Genomic DNA, 21,910 nt, shown 5'->3' on the forward strand with positions numbered 1-21,910 from the left:
AATAAGAGGGCTCTCTCTGTGCCTGAGCAGAAAGTCGTCTGGACCAACACTAGGATGACACCCCTGACCTCTGACCCCTACATGTCTTGTGTTTTTTTTGACATATCCCCACTGGAATCCAACTTTTAAAGTTCTAATACCGATAAGGAAGAGACTTGAACTGTTTGTTTACAAAGCTAAATTCACAGAGGACCTTGTTTGTTAACGCTGAGTGTGCGTGTGTGTGTGTGTGTGTGTGCGTGTTCTTGTATTTCCTTTCTTGAGACATCAACAAGGAAAAGTACCTTCCATATGAGGAGCGGTGAACAAGTTAGGACCCAAATCATGGTCCCAATACGGAAAACCATTGCATCGAATAGAGAATGCCTCATTTGCACCCATGGTGGTGAAATTAGGGTAGTTCCAAAAAGAAGGGATTTTTCAATTGTGTGTAAACATTTGAAGTGCTCCCCTTTGGTCAACCTATGAAATAACAAGTGTGAGTAAGAAATTGAATTGCACCCCCTTTGGCCAAAATTGTTTAAAAAAAAAAAAAATAATAATAATTATATAGAGACATAATGTAATATCGACGTAAATAATGAAGATTAAAAACCAATTACAAACAAAAAATAACCAAAAGCTTACCTTTTTTAGATTTGCATAGTTTATATATATTATTAATGTTGTAAATACAAATCTTTATACATCTAGAAGGGGTGGTCCTAAAGAGGTAGGCATTTTTCGGAAATCTCAAGAAGGTAGCAAATATAAGAATGTGTGTGTGTGTGTGTGTGTGTGTGTGTATGTGTGTATTTATTTATTACCTTCTTTAGACCTCCGAAAAATGCCTACCTCTTTAGGACCACCCTTTGTAGATATATAAAGATTTGTACTTACAACGTTACTAATACAAACCCCGTTTCCATATGAGTTGGGAAATTGTGTTAGAGGTAAATATAAACGGAATACAATGATTTGCTAATCATTTTCAACCCATATTCAGTTGAATATGCTAAAAAGACAAGACATTTGATTTTCAAACTGATAAACTTTTTTTATTTTTTTTTTTGCAAATAATCATCAACGTTAGAATTTGATGCCAGCAACACGTGACAAAGAAGTTGGGAAAGGTGGCAATAAATACTGATAAAGTTGAAGAATGCTCATCAAACACTTATTTGGAATATCCCACAGGTGTGCAGGCTAATTGGGAACAGGTGGGTGCCATGATTGGGTATAAAAATAGCTTCCCAAAAAAATGCTCAGTCTTTTACAAGAAAGGATGGGGCGAGGTACACCCCTTTGTCCGCAACTGCGTGAGCAAATAGTCAAACGGTTTAAGAACAACGTTTCTCAAAGTGCAATTGCAAGAAATTTAGGGATTTCATCATCTACGTGCCATAATAGCATCAAAAGGTTCAGGGAATCTGGAGAAATCACTCCATGTAAGCGGCATGGCCGGAAACCAACATTGAATGACCGTGACCTTTAATCCCTCAGATGGCACTGTATCAAAAACCGACATCAATCTCTAAAGGATATCACCACATGGGCTCAGGAACACTTCAGAAAACCACTGTCACTAAATACAGTTCATCGCTACAACTGTTAATGCAAATTAAAGCTCTACTATGCAAAGTGAAAGCCATTTATCAACAACATCCAGAAAGGCCGCCGGCTTCTCTGGGCCAGAGATCATCTAAGATGGACTGATGCAAAGTGGAAAAATGTTCTTTGGTCTGACGAGTCCACATTTCAAATTGTTTTTGGAAATATTCGACATCGTGTCATCCGGACCAAAGGGGAAGCGAACCATCCAGACTGTTATTGATGCAAAGTTCAAAAGCAATCTGTGATGGAATGGGGGTACATTAGTGCCCAAGGCATGGGTAACTTACACATCTGTGAAGGCACCATTAATGCTGAAAGGTACATACAGGTTTTGGAACAACATATGCTGCCAGTTAAGCGCCGTCTTTTTCATGGACACCCCTGCTTATTTCGGCAAGACAATGCCAAGCCATATTCAGCACGTGTTACAACAGCGAAGCTTCGTAAAAAAAGAGTGCGGGTACTTTCCTGGCCTGCTTGCAGTCCAGACCTGTCTCCCATCGAAAATGTGTGGCGCATTATGAAGCGTAAAATGCGACAGAGGAGACCCAGACTGTTGAACGACTGAAGCTCTACATAAAAAAAGAATGGGAAAGAATTCCACTTTCAAAGCTTAAAGAATTAGTTTCCTCAGTTTCCAAGAGTTTATTGAGTGTCGTTAAAAGAAAAGGTAATGTAACACAGTGGTGAACATGCCCTTGCCCAACTACTTTGGCAGGTGTTGCAGCCATGAAATTCTAAGTTAATTATTATTTGCAAAAAAAATAGGAAAATGATTTGCATATCATTGCACCGTGGCAGAGGAGTTAGTGCGTCTGCCTCACAATACGAAGGTCCTGAGTAGTCAGGGTTCAGTCCCGGGCTCGGGATCTTTCTGTGTGGAGTTTGCATGTCCTCCCTGTGAATGCTTGGGTTCTTTCCGGGTACTCCGGCTTCCTCCCACTTCCAAAGACATGCACCTGGGGATATGTTGATTGGCAACACTAAATTGGCCCTAGTGTGTGAATGTGAGTGTGAAAGTTGTCTGTCTATCTGTGTTGGCCCTGCGATGAGGTGGTACTTGTCCAGGGTGTACGCCACCTTCCGGCCGATTGTAGCTGAGATAGGCACCACCTCCCCCGCGACCCCAAAGGGAATAAGCGTTAAAGAATGGATGGATGGATGTATTCCGTTTATATTTACATCTAACACAAATTCCCAACTCATATGGAAACGGGGTTTGTATATACATACTCTGCAAATATAAAAATAGTAAGCTTTTTTTTCCATTTTTGGGGGGAATTTTCTGATTGTAATTGTTTTTTTATCTTCATTATTTACTTCTGGAGTACTGTACTGGAGAGGAGGCTACGCCGGATAGTCGAACCTCGGATTCAGGAGGAACAGTGTGGTTTTTGTCCTGGTCGTGGAACTGTGGACCAGCTCTATACTCTCGGCAGGGTTCTAGAGGGTGCATGGGAGTTTGCCCAACCAGTCTACATGTGCTTTGTGGACTTGGAGAAGGCATTCCACCGTGTCCCTCGGGAAGTCCTGCGGGGAGTGCTCAGAGAGTATGGGGTATCGGACTGTCTTATTGTGGCGGTCCGCTCCCTGTACGATCAGTGCCAGAGCTTGGTCCGCATTGCTGGCAGAAAGTCGAACACATTTCCAGTGAGGGTTGGACTCCGCCAAGGCTGTCCTTTGTCACAGACTCTGTTCATAACTTTTATGGACAGAATTTCTAGGCACAGTCAAGGCATTGAGGGGTTCCGGTTTGGTGGCCGCGGGATTGGGTCTCTGCTTTTTGCAGATGATGTGGTCCTGATGGCTTCATCTGGCTGGGATCTTCAGCTCTCACTGGATCGGTTCGCAGCCGAGTGTGAAGCGACCGGAATGAGAATCAGCACCTCAAAGTCCGAGTCCATGGTTCTCGCCCAGAAAAGGGTGGAAGGCCATCTCCGGGTTGGGGAGGGGACCCTGTCCCAAGTGGAGGAGTTCAAGTACCTAGAAGTCTTGTTCGTGGGTGAGGGAAGAGTGGATCGTGAGATCGACAGGCGGATCGGTGCGGCGTCTTCAGTAATGCGAACGTTGTACCGATCCGTTGTGGTGAAGAAGGAGCTGAGCCGGAAAGCAAATCTCTCAATTTAACGGTCGATCTACGTTCCCATCCTCACCTATGGTCATGAGCTTTGGGTCATGACCGAAAGGATAAGATCACGGGTACAAGCGGCCGAAATGAGATTCCTCCGCCGTGTGGCGGGGCTCTCCCTTAGAGATAGGGTGAGAAGCTCTGCCATCCGGGAGGAACTCAAAGTAAAGCCGCTGCTCCTCCACGTCGAGAGGAGCCAGATGAGGTGGCTCAGGCATCTGGTCAGGATGCCACCCGAACGCCTCCCTAGGGAGGTGTTTAGGGCATGTCCAACCGGTAAGAGGCCACGGGGAAGACCCAGGACACGTTGGGAAGACTATGTCTCCCGGCTGGCCTGGGAACGCCTCGGGATCCCCCGGGAAGAGCTAGACCAAGTGGCTGGAGAGAGGGAAGTCTGGGCTTCCCTGCTTAGGCTGTTGCCCCCGCGACCCGAACTCGGATAAGCGGAAGAAGATGGATGGATGGATGGATGGATATTTACTTCAAGTAATTACAGTATGTCTTTATATAATTTTTTTATTAATACAAAAAAATATTAATTATTTTGTCCAAAAGGGGGCACATTTCAATTTCTTAGACACGCTCTGCACTTGAAATTTTTACACACATTTGTTATTTCATATGTTGACCAGAGGCGGAGCACTTTTAAAACTGACACACAGTCAGGTTAAAAAATCCCTCCTTTTTGGGACCACACTAATTTCACCACCAGGAGTGCAAATGAGACATTCTCTATTAGATGCAATGGTTTTCCGTATTGGGGCCATGATTTGGGTCCTAACTTGTTCACTGGTCCTCATATGGAAGGTACTTTTCCTTGTTGATGTCTCAAGAAGGGTAGAAATACAAGAACCCACACACACACGTGCACATTATTGACACTGTTTGAAAAGTAGAAAAACGATGCCCATTCTAAAAGACCATAGTTAGCAGGTGTAGTGTAAACAACAGCTGTATACAATAACAACACACTATTGCGTCATCTGGCGTGCTGACTCTGCACATTCTAATTGTGTTGTGTTTTCAAAGCTACTTTAACAGCCGTAGCTACAAAAAAAAATGGGGAGCTTGGCGCAGGATCGCCTGTTGAGGATCCATACAGCACGTTACAGGAGACCAAGAAGGTAACTTCATTTTGGTGTTTGCGACACATTTACCCATGGTGGCTCGTCAGAGATACATTTGTATCGCCATAATAGCATTTGTAGCTCATAAACACATCATAATGGGACTGTGAAGGCAGCTTGTGGTTACAACTCGGTCCCTGATAGCGATATCAAAACAAAAAAAATCAATCTTCAAATTAATCACGATTCTTATTTGTAATGATTCTTTATCGATTCAAAAAATATATATATGAATACATGTACATATACAAAAAAAAAAAAAATGTAGCTGAGATAGGCGCCAGCGCCCCCCGCGACCCCGAAAGGGAATAAGCGGTAGAAAATGGATGGATATATATATATATATATATATATATATATATATATATATATATATATATATATATATATATATATATATATATATATGTATATATACCCACACACACACACACAATTCTTTTCACATCTGTTTTGTCTAGCCACTTTATTAAATTAAAAAAAAGTTTTTATTTTAAGTAATATAGAAATGTATCAGAGCGGTTTATTTATTTTATGGAGGAATCAAAAAGTATTGATTTTGATTCAAGAATCGTCTATGAATCATACTTTACCACCGCGACTCGAATCGTGTGGTGCCCAAAAATCCACAGCTCAAGTACCTGATAAAACTTTTTTCACTTATATCAAAATTGGAGGCTTGAATCTTAGTGGAGGCCCTTAGGGATGATATTTTCGTTCACTTTTGTCTAAAAGTGTCAAATTTGGCGCATGTGTAGCTCAGTGCATACTTAAATGATTTAGCTAGGGCGCCCGTGCCGGTGACCTTTGGGGTCGCCACAGCGGCCAATCAAATATGACCAACACTTGTAATAGCTTGTGTCCCTAACATTTGAAACATATGAGCTACAAATGTAAACTTGGTGTCTATTTCATGTGTTTTGAAAATTAGAAATGTGTTGGAATGCTCATTTTTATTTTTGGGTGTGTCTAGACCCCTAATTTGCATATTTCCAAGTGGTGTTTTGCTATTCTAAAGACATTGGACGTAACTTAGGCATTGTTGTGAGTATACCTGGTGCAACATGCATGATTCCTTTCTAATGTTTATATGAAATTTTCACATAGCACACAATGAATACCACTGGTTTGGGGATGACTTGATCAAAGCTTCTTAGGACTTAATAAGGAGGGGACAGCATAATCCTCATGCTTTCGAGCCTCTTTAACACGAGAACTACTACAGTAGCTTCTGCAGCGTTTGTGGTATTTGGCCTCATTTAATACAGGTGTTGATGCGATACCTGAACCATCATTCAATGGATCAATTGTGACATTTATACATGAAGGTATAGCATTCGCAATTTCAATGAAATCTTTGACATCCTTTTCTAGCGACAAAAGTCCTTCACTTGTGGGTGTTTGTTTGTAAGGGGTCATCAGACTGTAATTGGCAGAGACAACATAAATCCCAATTGATGCTGCTGCTGCTACTATTACTATCAGATGACGTGGAGGCCATATTGTTTGTTAATAGCTACACTGAAAAATGCATTACATGAAAATAAAGTTGGGCGGTGGTAACACAGACTTTCTCCATTTTTAATAATGTTACAATGAAATACTGTATTTTACGGACTATAAGTCGCAGTTTTTTTCATAGTTTGGCCAGGGGTGCGACCTATACTCAGGAGCGACTTGTGTGAAATTATTAACACATTACCGTAAAATATCAAGTAATATTATTTAGCTCATTCACATAAGAGACTAGACGTATAAGATTTCATGGGATTTATCGATTAGGAGTGACAGATGTTTTGGTAAACTTATAGGATGTTCTATATGTTATTGTTATTTGAATGACTCTTACCATAATATGTTACGTTAACATACCAGGCACCTTCTCAGTTGGTTATTTATGCGTCATATAACGTACACTTATTCAGCCTGTTGTTCACTATTCTTTATTTTAAATTGCCTTTCAAATGTGTATTCTTGGTGTTGGGTTTTATCAAATAAATTCCCCCAAAAATGCGATGTATACTCCAGTGCGACCTATTTATGTTTTTTTCCTTCTTTATTATGCATTTCCAGCGGGTGTGACTTATACTCCGGAGCGACTTATACTCCGAAAAATACAATACATCTGTAGCTTTACATTTTATCTGTGATATGTGCAATACATTTTGGTAGATATTGGCTACGTTGTTAATATGGAAATTAAAGTGCTCTAGTAAATAAATAATCATAAATCTGATCATTCCAGTATTTTTCTTAGGCTCAAAAAACCTAAAATAGTTTGCCAAAAGTATCAAAAGTTAAGGTACACCTAATTTTTACATAGCCGCCCTCTTGGAAACATGTCAATTAGGTGTCTAGACACACCCAATCATAAAGATAATTTTTCCATCATATTTCTAATTGTCAAAAAACATGAAATAGACACAAAGTTTGGATTTGTAGCTCATGTGGTTCAAATGTAGAGGCAAAAGCGCGTTCAGGTGGTGGCCATATTGGATCAGCCGCTGTGGCGACCCCAAAGGTCAGCGGCCCGGGTGCCCTAGCCAAATCATTTAAGTATGCCCTGCGCTACACCTGTGCCAAATTTGGCGCTTTTAGACAAAAGTGAACGAACACACTCTAAAATCTCCCTAAGGGCCCCCATTATCTTGGCCGATACCGATATTAATCCGATATCATATGAGCATGAATCACACAATTTTTAATTGCTTTGTCATGAGAAATGTTTTAAAGGTTTGATCAAGTTAAATGAGTCAAACAAAGAACAATGGTCAGTATTAAAAAAAATAACTTATTTATTATCAACCTTCTGGTGTGGACTTATGCTGTCTTTAAAATTGAAACTAAGTGCCTGTTTATTGTTGGCGACACCTACTGGCCACAATATTTCATCAAGTTACACCCAGTAAATTGAATGATGCGGACACGTTTGTTACTGGATACTTCCCAATGCGATTCGGCCTTGGATATTTTGTACATGTAAGTAATATGCCAAAGAAAAAGCAAAAAAAACAATTTTTGACATTTATGACATTAAATTTCACACCTAAGCAGTTTTGTATATTTTCCAGATTATTTGGATGGTATTAGCACAAAATAGGTTTGTAATGTCAAGGTTCTGCTTTAACTTTGTCATGCTTGAAAACTTTCATTTTAGCCTCCTGAGAACCAGCGTCCTTTGTAGTGGACACCTTGTCATTTTTGTGTGTCAGTTACACATTTTGGGAACAAACGCAAACCCTATTATGGAAAACAAATGTCCACAGCAGTGGACACGGCACCTACAGTATATTTCTGTGCAATGTCTGACTAAATTACTTTGTTTTAAATTAGATATAGTACAGAACCTGTGTCTTCTGCAGGGGACATTTAAAGTTAGGTGTGGCGAAATTATTCTCTGCATTTGACCCATAACCCTTGATCACTCCCTGGGAGGTGAGGGGAGCAGTGAGCAGCAGCGGTGGCCGCGCCCGGGAATCATTTTTCGGTGATTTAACCGCCAATTCCAACCCTTGATGCTGAGTGCCAAGCAGGGAGGTAATGGGTCCCATTTTTATAGCATAGGGGACATTTATAGTTTGTCTTACTTTTGTCAGAGTTACACATTTTGTACAAATATAACCATGTTTTGCAAAACAAATTGATCTCAGGAGGTTAAAGGGTCTACATTTCTGCATAATTTACATCATTTCGGCATTGGCAAAAGATAACTTGTATCAGAAGTCAGTAATGATTGCCAAAAACATCTAAAATAGGAAGTTTTTAGGAAAAGAAAGGCCAAAAATAAAAGGCTCATATCAAAAAACCTTCCCCTATCCGCCCCCGACACAAAGAGGAATTTCCTGGCAGGAGGCGGGAGAACTTTTCCACATTAAGAGACTGTGATAGTCCGAGACGTGAAAACGGCAACCTGATTTGACTTCTGACATGACTAGCGGAGGCATATTTACAGCCATGACACGGCGCCGCCATGGGGAGTGCCACATGGGGTGTAATGTAACGGGGAGAGCGCATGTTTGATCCCCAAAACAAACGTCGAACCGCATTTAGCCCCCGAAGGTCAAACAGTGGCGCTTGCAAAACAACAAAGGATAGTGATAGCTACACAAGTCTGTGGGATCACTCTTTAGCCCCACCCACCAAATTCATGTTTGGTATCAAACTTCTTACAGTATCCGGGACCATATTTCAGTGTCGTAAAGATACAGGAATTAAAGTTCAATTTACTCAAAAAGTGGTGTAACATGAACATGGATGCACACAACGTTGTGGGGCGGCCACATGTTAAACATACAGTACTGCCAAATAAGGATTTTTGCACAACCCGGCAAACCAAAAAGGTATGAACTCATGACCTCATTGTTAAAAAAAAAGATTATTTTGCAAACTAAGTCTGACTTGAAATTTCTCACACAGCTCTTCAAAAACACCCAGAATAACTTCAGGCTGTTTATTCCAAATTGCCACAATATTTGGACACGTGGACTTTACAATCAAGCGTGTGTAAAATGGATCAATACTGCTTGAAAAACATGGCCGCCATCAAGCAAAACATCTCAAACCTCTCAAACCTTTTTTCACCAACGACCACCTCAAAAGACACTTGGCTTGCCAAGTACAGTAGCGTAGTAGGCTTAGGTATTCATTAATAACAAGGCAGAGTTTTTACTTAACAAGTGCCGTAAATTCTGGATTTCCTACACTTTGAACCCTACGGCTTATTAGACGCTGCAGCCAATTTGTGGATTTGTCTTCGCTGATGGCCATAGTATAAGAGTTTTTTCAAATTAAAAAACCAAGCAAGTACTCTAAGAATGTGTTTTATTGTTTGTGCTATGGTATCTTTGGCGCGTTCAGTGTCCTTCCATTTAGTGCTTTCAACCAGAAGTAGAGAACCGTTCAGTCTTCTAGCGGTCCATAGCGGTCCTACTCGTATGTATTCTTCAGTCATCACTCCAACAAGTTTTATAATATAACTAAAAACAATTCTTACTTATTTAACCATCCCATGTGTGATGTCAGTAGGAGGGTTTTAATGCATATCATGATGTAATAAAGCTAGCGCCATTAGCATGAGCTAATGCGCTCACACGTTTACGAGCGTCTGCGTTAGCATTATTAACTAACAACGGAAATATTTTTGTATTGTTTCAGTTTCACAAATTACTCAGTAAATTCACCAAAACGTCACCGTGGAGTTATCGAGTCTGTTTAGCTGATTGGAGAGCGAGCTTGCAAAGCTGGTTGGTCCATGACCATGACTTCTGTTTTGTTTGATCAGCCGTTTTACTGCCTTGTTACAGACACCATTTGGAAATATTTACATTATGTAAATAAACATATTTATGTGTAAATAACTCATTTCACAACGTATATATCTGTGACTAATAGTCCGGTGCGGCTAATAAATGGAAAAAAAATGTTTTCCCTAAAAATTAGTGGGTGCGGCTTATATACCGACACGGCACGCCTTATAGTCCAGAAAATACGGTGTAATAAATATTTCGCGCCACTGAAACATTACACAGTTTGAACAGTAACACTGTGTTTGAATGTAGGAAAATAAAACACTGTGGTTTAATCAAGTGATTCTTTGGCGTACCACTAGATCAGGAGTGTCAAATTGTTTTTTATTGAGGGCCACATCGTAGTGATGACTGACGTCGGAGGGCCGATCGTAATACTGACTAATATATTATTTTTAACAGACTGTATTTCAAAAACCCAGATTATTAGTTAAAAAACCGTCAGCTCAGTTGCCAGAATTTTACTGTAACATTTCTGGTTGTTGTAACGGTATATTACTGTAGGTCAAAAAAAAACAAAAAACAATACCACAGGTCTGCTGAGCTGACAGGTTTTTTTTTACGTATAATATTATTGCAGCACACAACTTGATTGATTACTTGCTTTGAAATCATAAATTAAGCAGGTAATTAACTATGTGTTTTAATTTTTATTATATATTTGTTTGGAATGTAGAGTATGATAGCATAATATTTGTTGCATTATTAGACAAAGATTGAAATATATGCATTTGCAAGCAGTCCTCTAAATGCCCTTTTACTGTCAAAATGGAAAAATCGAATACATTTAGTAAAAAAAAAAAAAGGTAAAGTATTTTATTGATGCATATTATTTTTGCAGGCCATATAAAATATTACGGCAGGACAGCTCTGGCCCACGGGCCTTGAATTTGACATCTAGGCACTAAATGGCACCCTTTTAGACTGAATGACATAGTCTAAAACGGTGCTGCCACCAACAACTAATCTTCTAAAGACCAATCTTCCGACTCATTTTTTAAAATAACAAACGAAGAAAAAAAGTTATTTTGAGGATTTGTACTCATGTAACGTTTAGGTGTTCAAAACAGTGTATATGTAAGGCCATGTTCACACTGCAGCTCAATTCCCAGTTTTTTTTGCTCATAATAATAATAATAATCACTTATTTACAATAACATGCATCGCATTTTTCCGTGTGAATCCGATTGTTCCAAATACCACCCAGGCTTCTTTCGTATGTGGCTATAACTCCAACTAGTATCAGACATGTCACAATCGAATCTTGCTCATTCCGTCCATACATCATGAAAAAGCAACAGATGTAATCATTCTTTGCAAAAATCAATGGTTGCCAAGATAAGTATTGGACGAATGAGCAGCAAACAGGTAAAAATAAAAAAGGTTGTCCTTACACTCTGGGACGATAAAATCATAACGATATAAATCACGATAAATACATAATCGATTTTAAATAGAAAATGCATTTCACAAAATAGTGTGTGTGTATATATATATATATATATATATATATATATATATATATATATATATATATACACATATATATATCTTTTTTTTTCTTTTTCTTTTTAATTGATTTATTTTTTCTTCGTTGGAAGAAACCGGAAGTTTGGTGCACCATCTTGTTAATTCTATTCACGGAGTGAGTAGTGAAAGTGTGGAATTGTGGATAAAAGAGGAAAAGTCACCTGGACAGTATTGTATTGGATATTTTCAAAATGGACCGCAGTCAGACCACTGAGGTCTGTAAATGATGCCTACACACCACCTTAACCGTGCTCACCCTTTAGAGCACAGCTGTAACATCGTGGCACTAACCCTGCGGAAAAAAGTTATTCCCAGGTTTCTCTTAGTTTACATTTTGCAGTATTTTCTTACACTTTAATAAAAATGTTTTTGACACATTCCATATTTTGCACCTTCATTTTGACAGATGATTGTTAATTTAATTTTGTTTACATAGTTTCCATAATTGTGCTGACATTTCCTCTCCTTTTTACCTTGATAGCTGATGGGGTTATAATACATGTTATATTTTTTTCCTGGTCCTTATTTTCCAAATACTTAGCGATATCGACTGATACAATACACGTATATCGTGATACAGTTTTCAGCCATATCACCCAGCCATAACCAAACTACACCAGGTTTGTTTGCAGCTTGGTGTCAAAACTGTTTTTTTAGACGGGTGGGGCCTAAAAAGCAACTAAACCTGCAGAAAATAGTTCTCAAGTTTCTCTATGTTTACATTTTCACACTTAGCACTATTTTTCTACACTTTATGAATCATTTCTTACATGTTCATTATTTTTTCACCTTCATTTTAAGAAATTATTAAGTGTTAAATGTGATTTTCCAATTATGTTGACATTGTTTTTCATGTTTGTGTTGACATTTCCTTTCTTTTCTGCCTTGATATCTGAGGGATTATAAATATCTTCTGGTCCGTCCGTAAGTGATAAAAAAAATAGCAATATTATCGATAAGTAATAAAAAACACGTATATCGTGATACAGTTTTCAGAAATATTGCCAGCCCTACCTTGTTAACGTCCAAGAGCTCTAGCTTAGCAGTTAGCTATAGCTTTTTTGTATCCTCCTTTGGTATGTCCAGTTATCCCATGTCTTCTAGTTCTCCAGTGATAACAATACGTGTAATCAAATATATGTATTGCGACGTCCACTTCAAGTACGTACCGACCTCTGGGGACTTGGCTCTGCAATCCCGTCCAAGTATGTTCAAACCCGTCGACTAATCCCAGTGTACTACTTGGCACCAAAAAAATCTAAATATAATAATCGGAATAATAATATATAGTAATAATAATTCACATTAATTAATTAATTTATATATTACAAAATAATTAATATTAATGAATAATCTTTAATAATAATTATAAATAAATAAATAAAATGTATATAATTAAAAACACATCTGGCAGCGCTACCAAAAAGACCATTAACAATCATCTTCTTTGACGCTATGAATTCTCGTCTTATTTCGGTGGGGGTGTCCCCGGCAACAAGCGCAGTGAGAGAAGTGTTGCCATTAAAGCATCTTTGGGAAGCCCGTTGCCTTAAGACGAGGCTGGCGGGGAAAGTAAAGTAGGGCAGCAGGGTTTTATACTCCAGTTAACCCTCCACACTTCTGGGACTCGCTGGACCGGACTGTGGCCCACTTTGCTGCAGCACTGTCGGTCCCAATTAGTCCACCTCACCTCCCCCTTGGGGAAGTGCATGCTACTGAGATCGAGGGATGGGCGATACAGCCTCACGATATTTATTGTAGCCTATTGCGATACCGATAAAGATATAACAATGTATTATTTGGCATGAAAACAATAATAAACTTTTTTGAGATAGGCTACAAAGTCTCCCTATTTAAGCTGCTTGATATATGCGATAACATATTATGTCATTTCCAGTTTAATACTTTATCAAAAGTATTATTAATAATGATTCAAACCTAACAAAAACGCAGGATGGTTGTGTAACAATATCAATTACATATTTTAATAATTTCCTATATTTAGAATCACTGCAATTAAACAGATAATAAAGACTTGGAAGGAGATCTAGCTAGTAGAACATCCTGGACGACAGCCATGTCACAGAATATGAAATGGAAAAAAAATGTACATTTGGTATAAGAGGAAGAAATGAAGATATTTAATAAGTTATATCGGCAAGATGTCTAACATAAAAATAGATAAAGTTGACAGTATATAAATAGAATGTATATATATATATATATATATGATATGTATATATGATAAGCATATGCTTATGTATCCATATCTATGTATAACAAAATAAATGAAGCTGAGATGTAAACCTGGAAAATTGGCTAAAAAAAGTGAGCATGCTAAAATATTAACTCTAGTATGGGTTAAGTGCCAAAATATATTACTCTGTGATGTATACATGAAAAATGTTTTTCAAAAGTTAGCATGCTAACGTTAGCATCCATTAAGTTATAAAATATGACTGGTGTTTACCTATAGCATTTGTTTAAAAAGCTAGCCTAAAAACATTAGCATGCTAACAGATAAAATTTGTCAGGTGACAAAATCAATGACGCTGAAATGTAAACCTCGAAAATTGGCTAAAAAAAAAAAAGCGAGAATGCTAAAACACTAACTGTAATTTGCCTCGAGTACCAAAATATATTAAGCTGCCATGTGTACCTGAAAAATGTGTTTAAAAAGTTAGCGTGCAAAATTTAGCATACATCAAGTATCAAAATATGACTGGTGTAAAAAAGCTACACTACCAACATGCATGCATGCCGGCAGGTAGCATTTGTCAAGTAACAAAATAAATGACGCTGAGACGTAAACCTGGAAAATGGGCTAAAAAAGCTAGCATGCAAAATACTATATTAACGTGAACCCCGACTTAAACAAGTTGAAAAACTTATTGGGGTGTTACCATTTAGTGGTCAATTGTACGGAAATATACTGAAATGTGCAATCTACTAATAAAAGTTTCAATCAATCAATCAATCAATCAATCAATCAAACTAACACTAGCATGGGTCAAGTACCAAAACATATTACTGTCAATTGTACGGAATATGTACTGAACTGTGCAATCTACTAATAAAAGTTTCAATCAATCAATCAATAAATCAATCAAACTAACACTAGCATAGGTCAAGTACCAAAACATATTACTGTGCGATGTATACATAAAAAATGTGTTTAAAAAGTTAGCATGCCAACATTAGCATGCATTAAGTATCAAAATATGACTTGTGTTTACCTATAACATTTTGTCAGGTAACAAACTAAATGACACTGACATGTAAATCTGGCAGAAAAAAGTGAAAATGCCAAAACACTAACTTTAATATGCCTCAAGTACCAAAATAAATTAATTTGCAATGTGTATAGATTTGGGAGTGTCTTTTTACCATTGACCATTATTGTATGAAAGACTACACCAAAAAACTTGCAATTTATTATTATTACTCCGTCGCAAAATCTTGGCGTGCTCCAAAGCTCACATTTTCATCTGATCGGAACAGTTCCAGTGTCAAAAGGTTTGGCCTGGCCGGGAAAAGCAATCTCCCACCCCCAAAAAAACAACAGAAAAAAAAACAGATTACCCAGAATTCCTGGTTTTACAGCACATTATTCCCCATTGAAAATGAATGGGCCATTTTTCGAACATGCACAATTCTCACATTTCTCAACTGAATCAACTGTTCCAAAATCCACACAATCATCTCACCTTGGACAATCAAACTACCTTTTTCCAAGTTCATGAAGATTTCCAAATCCCTATTTCCCCTCTTCCTGGAAAGTTTTCACAGTCCACAATTGTCAGCCGGTTTGGACTATTCCACCTTCAAAACATTCTTCTTGATTAGGACAATCGTAAAAAGTTTCCAGTTTTCCCCAAATTCCAGGAATTCCGATACAACAATTCAAATTCAAACTGTGACTATGTAAAAAATTTTCAAACGATTCAGAAAATTCCAACACCAACCCATTCATATCATCTCAGACAATTGTGCTTGTATCAATATTTTCAAAAATTCCCGTTTTTCCCGAAATTTCCATTCAAATGAATGGATGTATTCATGGTTATAAAATGCCTAAAATTCTGAATTTTGCACCATTTTTTAACCGATTCCAACCTTTCAACTATCAACCCACACTACTCTTTACGTATGTCAAACACAAAACATGTTGTTCCTTTCCCAAAATTTCTTTTTTCTGGTCATTTTCTCCCGATTGACAATGAATGAGAAATATACAATCGACTGCATATCCCACATTTCCCATCCGATTCAAACCGTTCCAACATCCATACACTCCCCTCACCCTGGACATTCAAGCATTTCATAGGTGATAGAAATATCAATAATTATCGATATTGACCGATATAATACACTTATACCGTGATACAGTTTTCAGCCATATCGCCCAGCCATAACCAAACTACATCAGGTTTCCACCTCTGTTTGTTTGCAGCTTGTTGTCAAAACTGTTTTTTGGACGGGTGGGACCAGGAAAGCAACCATTTAAATTTTTTGGTAGCGATCCAAGAAATTCCTTTCACGCTCACTGATATCACGACACAAACTTTTACATCTTGCTCAGTTCCCTGTGAATAAACATTGATACAACGTTGATTATACATTTAGTTTTTTTGTTTTTTTTTTAAACTGACTTTTAAACAATGTTGCAAAATTAGTCGGGTTTGTAAACTGAGACAATGTTGATGTCCAACATTTGACCCACGTTATTGGTTGGGAAATGACCAAATTTCAACAGTCTAATCAACATCACAACCTAACATTGATTAAACGTTGTCAAAAAGCATGTTGTTTCAACGTTGTATTTGTATTGTAGAATATTGGTTGGGAAATGACCAAATTTCAATGGTCAAATCAACGGTAGAACTGGACATTGATTAAACTTTGTCAAAGAAACATTTTGCTTCAACGTTGTATATGTGTTTTATCCATCTATCCATCCATTTTCTACCGCTTATTCCCGGGGGGCGCTGGCGCCTATCTCAGCTACAATTGGGCGGAAGGCGGTGTACACCCTGGACAAGTCGCCACCTCATCGCAGGGCGTATTTGTGTTTTAGAATGACCAAATTTCAATGGTCCAATCAACGACACAACCTGACATTAAAGGCCTACTGAAATGAGATTTTCTTATTCAAACGGGAATAGCAGGTCCATTCTATGTGTCATACTTGATCATTTCGCGATATTTACCATATTTCTGCTAAAAGGATTTCGTAGAGAACATCGACGATAAAGTTCACAACTTTTGGTCGCTAATAGAAAAGCCCTGCCTGTACCTGAAGTATATGCGCGTGACGCCACTGGTTGCAGGGCTCCACACATATTCCCATTGTTTTTAATGGGAGCCACCAGCAGTAAGAGCAATTTGGACCGAGAAAGCGACAATTTCACCATTAATTTGAGCGAGGATGAAAGATTTGTGTATTAGGAATTGATAGTGAAGGAATCGGGAAAACAAAAAAAAAAGCGACGGCTCTGGGCGACGGCAGTGTGAGCGTTTCAGATGCAATTAGACACATTTACTAGGATAATTCTGGAAGATTCCTTATCTGCTTATTGTTTTAATAGTGTTTTAGTAAGATTTTAAAGATTGTAAATACATACCTCGAGGTCGGATGGCTGCGGTGAACACGAAGTGTCTCAAAGAGAAGCCGAGGAGCCAAGCTCACAGCTGCCGCTGCTGCAGGACGACGAATAATCCAATGATTTCTCCGGTAAGATATTTATCACAATTTCCCCATCCAAAAACATGCTGGTTGACGTCGAAAAAACATATTCGCTTGACCGCTCCGCTTCACAACAAACAAAGAAACATCGGCTGTGTCTCGGTGCTAAAGACAGCTGCAATACACTGCTTTCCACCAACAGCATTGTTTTTTATAGTCTCCATTATTAAATGAACATATTGCAAAAGATTCAGCAACACAGATGTCCAAAATACTGTGTAATTATGCGGTTAAAGCAGACGACTTTTAGCCGCGAGAGGTGCAGCTGCTAATATTTCCTGACAGTCAGTGACATAACGTGTACGCGTCATCATTCCGCAACGTTTTCAACAAGAAACTTGCGGGAAATTCAAAATTGCAATTTAGTAAACTAAAAAGGCCGTATTGGCATGTGTTGCAATGTTAATATTTCATCATTGATGTATAAACTATCATACTGCATGGTCGGTAGTAGTGGGTTTCAGTAGGCCTTTAATTAATCGTTGTTAAAAAGCAGGTTGTTTGAACGTTGCATTTGTGTTGTAGAATATTGGTTGTGATATGACTAAAATTCAACGGTCAAATCAACGTCACAACCCAACATTGAATAAGTGTTGTCAAAAAGCATGTTGCATTTGTGTTGTAGAATATTGGTTGTGATATGACTAAAATTCAACGGTCAAATCAACGTCACAACCTGACATTGATTAAACGTTGTCAAAAAGCATGTGGTTTCAACGTTATGTTGGAGTTGCTCAACGTCAGGACTTAATTCAACAAGTTCTCAACGTTGTTTTAAAGGCCTACTGAAACCCACTACTACCGACCACACAGTCTGATAGTTTATATATCAATGACGAAATATTAACATTTTAACACATGCCAATACGGCCGATTTAGTAAACTAAATTACAGTTTTAAATTTCCCGCGGAGTTTCTTGTTGAAAACGTCGCGGAATGATGACGCAGTGCGCATGACGTCTCGAGTTGGGACATATTAGCGCAGCACCACTAGCGGCTAAAAGTCATTTGTTTTCATCGTGCAATTACACAGTATTCTGGACATCTGTGTTGCTGAATCTTTTGCAATTTGTTCAATGAATAATTGAGAAGTCAAAGCAGAAAGATGGAGTTGGGAAGCTTTAGCCTTTAGCCACACAAACACACGGTGTTTCCTTGGTTAAAATTCCCGGAGGTGAAGCTTTACTATGGATCAGAGCGGTCAAGCAAACATGGTTCCCGACCACTTGTCACCCGACAGGTTTTGGTGAGAAAATTTTGGTAAAAAGTCGCCTCTTACCGGAGATCTGTGGAGCTTGCACCGTCCATGAAGCTGCCGTGACTTCCTCAGACACTGGCGTCAACACACCCGTGGCCATACCCCTCAACTATCAGGTACTATTTAACTCACTAAAACACTAGCAACACAATAGAAAGAAGGGATTTCCCAGAATTATCCTAGTAAATGTGTCTAAAAACATCTGAATCGTTCACAATGCAATCGCCTTTTTTTTTAACTTTATTTTTTTCATTTCTTTTTTTTCCCCTAGTCCTTCGCTATCAATATCCTCAGCCACAAATCTTTCATCCTCGCTAAAATTAATGGGGAAATTGTCGTTTTCTCGGTCAGAATAGCTCTTTTTGTTGGAGGCTCCCATTATAAACAATGTGAGGATGTGAGGAGCCATCACATGTGTCACGTCATCGTCTGCGACTTCCGGTAAAGGCAAGGCTTTTTTATTAGCGACCAAAAGTTGCAAACTTTATCGTCGATGTTCTCTACTAAATCCTTTCACCAAAAATATGGCAATATCGCGAAATAATCAAGTGTGACACATAGAATGGACCTGCTATCCCCGTTTGAATAAGAAAATCTCATTTCAGTAGGCTTTTAATGTCTTGTGCCTGCTGGGAAGCCTCAATCGCTGTATTGAAGTGTTTGCTATTCTAGTGGTTTGTGCTTTGGTTTTCCCCACATATACAACTCATGATCACATTCTAAAAAAAAAATCTTCCTAAAAATAATTTAGTGTAGAGTCTGCATTAATTCTGCAACTTTTTAGTGACTTCGCAGCTGTCATTGTTGGGGGGGGGGGGGGGGGGGGGGGTTGAATGGGTGGATACGCCCATGTGTGCGTCATTCCCTCACGCGTGCCACGCCTTGCTTGTGTCCGCCCCTGCACGCCTGGTCCTGGCCCTCCAGGCTGCGGCAACACAACCCAAAAGAGGCCGGCTGGAGGAGGGCTGTCAACCGGCTTCAGAGGCGCTGTCAGTCGGCTGGTTCGCATCCATTGCCGGTGTGCGTGTGTGTGTGTGTGTGTGTGTGTACTTTGGTGTGTGTGTGCGTGCGCACAGCCAGGCCCTGCGGCGTTCTAGTGCACGGAATAACGGCGTGCAAGGGCAGGAAGCAACGTGAATGCAACATTAGTGTCAAAAATAAATAAATAAATAATACATTTCCATTTTCCATCAATCGCTCTTTTTTTGTATGTGTTCACGCAGAGGAGGACACACACTGGAATAATTATCCAGTAAAATGTCATCGCTAGCTGTCGTTAGGAGGCGCAGAATGTGATGAAAATGGAAGAACAACGAACGCTGACACAAACAGATGCGTTAAGGCGATGGGGGGGAAAGAAGAAGAAAAAAAGATACTTACCGCCGTGATTTTGGGCGCCGAGCGAAGAAGCGACCGGTGCGGACCCCCAGCAGGGCGACGACCGAGGCTTGTGCCGGTTCGGTTCCCGGTTCAGGCAGACTCCTTTACCGTCACTCGGACCCCGTGTGCACCCCTTTAGCCGCCCGCCTGCTCGTACACTGCACGCAGAACGCTGCTGAGGCAAGTTAGCAGCTAAGCTACCGGGCCGACTTCCGGGTATGCTTTTCAAAGTAAAAGTCGCAGTAAACACGTCAATGGATACATTTGCGAACACGGAACCATGTTTAGGCCGAATGTAACCCCTCCACATGTTCACCAGTCTGTTTATCGTCAATTTGACTCACGTACGCGTTATTTCGACGGGCTTGTTTTCATAAAAAGCCTTGAAATCGACGTCATTCTTTCATACAGACCAGCTGCGGATCATCGACATATTGTTTTTATGTCTTTATTCCTCTTTGGTCTGTTCGCCCCAAACCCGCGAACAATACAAAAAGATTGAAACCGTATTTGGGGGACGTACGTAAATCCCGTCCACTTTTGATGTTCCGGTTGGACGCCGAATCCCGAAAAAAGTCCACGGGAGCGCACATCCCTGATGTCCTGAGCGCGTTCACAAATCTTTGTTTGTATTCTATTCTTTATTTTTCACATCATTGATCAAAACTTCCACCTTGTAACGTAAATAAAACTCAAACATACATCAAATAACATAAAAATAAGTCAAAACACATATAATAACGTACATATAAGTCATCTAATAACGTAATTAAGCCAAAACATACATCTAATAACGTAAATTTAAGTCAAAACATATATCTTAAACGCAAATATAAGTCAAAACATCTAATAAGGTGAATAAAAGTCAAACACACATCTGATAAGTCAATATAACTCAAACATACATCTAATAATGTGAATATAAATCAAATATACATCCAATAACGTAAATATAAGTCAAACATACATCTAATAATATCAATATAAGTCAACACATACATCTAATAACGTATATATCAGTCAAAACATACAATAACATAAATATAAGTCAAAACATGCATCCAATAACGTAAATATAAGTCCAAAACAAACATATTAACGAAATATAAGTCAAACATACATATAATAATGTCAATATAAGTCAAAACATACATCTAATAACGTAAATATCAGTCGAAACATACAATAATGTAAATATAAGTCAAAACATAAATCTAATAACATACAAAACCCGTTTCCACATGAGTTGGGAAATTGTGTTAGATGTAAATATAAACGGAATTCAATGATTTGCAAATCATTTTCAACCCATATTTAGTTGAATATGCTACAAAGACAACATATTTGATGTTCAAACTAAAACATTTTTTTTTTTTGCAAATAATCATTAACTTAAGAATTTGATGCCAGCAACACGTGACAAACAAGTTGGCAAAGGTGGCATTAAATACTGATAAAGTTGAGGAATGCTAATCAAACACTTATTTGGAAAATCCCACAGGTGTGCAGGCTAATTGGGAACAGGTGGGTGCCATGATTGGGTATAAAAACAGCTTCCCAAAAATTGCTCAGTCTTTCACAAGAAAGGATGGGGCGAGGTACACCTCTTTGTCCACAACTTCATGAGCAAATAGTCAAACAGTTAAAGAACAACGTTTCTCAAAGTGCAATTGCAAGAAATTTGGGGATTTCAACATCTACGGTCCATAATGTCATCAAAAGGTTCAGAGAATATGGAGAAATCACTCCACGTAAGCGGCATGGCCAGAGACCAACATTGAATGACCGTGACCTTCGATCCGTTAAACGGCACTGTATCAAAAACCGACATCAATCTCTAAA

The 21,910-nt window shown here is 38.8% G+C and overlaps 1 protein-coding gene across 1 annotated transcript in view; it reads right to left on the reverse strand.

The window, feature by feature from the left end:
• raph1a (Ras association (RalGDS/AF-6) and pleckstrin homology domains 1a) overlaps positions 1-20,263 on the reverse strand; it is a 110,835-nt gene extending 90,572 nt beyond the window's left edge. The window contains exon 1 of the mRNA XM_061879475.1: positions 20,069-20,263. The gene's annotated coding sequence lies outside the window, so the exon portion shown is untranslated. The remainder of the gene's footprint in view (positions 1-20,068) is intronic.
• Between the last annotated feature and the right edge of the window lie 1,647 nt (positions 20,264-21,910).

This window comes from Nerophis ophidion, linkage group LG19 (genome assembly GCF_033978795.1).
Source record: "Nerophis ophidion isolate RoL-2023_Sa linkage group LG19, RoL_Noph_v1.0, whole genome shotgun sequence".
NCBI lineage: Eukaryota > Metazoa > Chordata > Actinopteri > Syngnathiformes > Syngnathidae > Nerophis > Nerophis ophidion.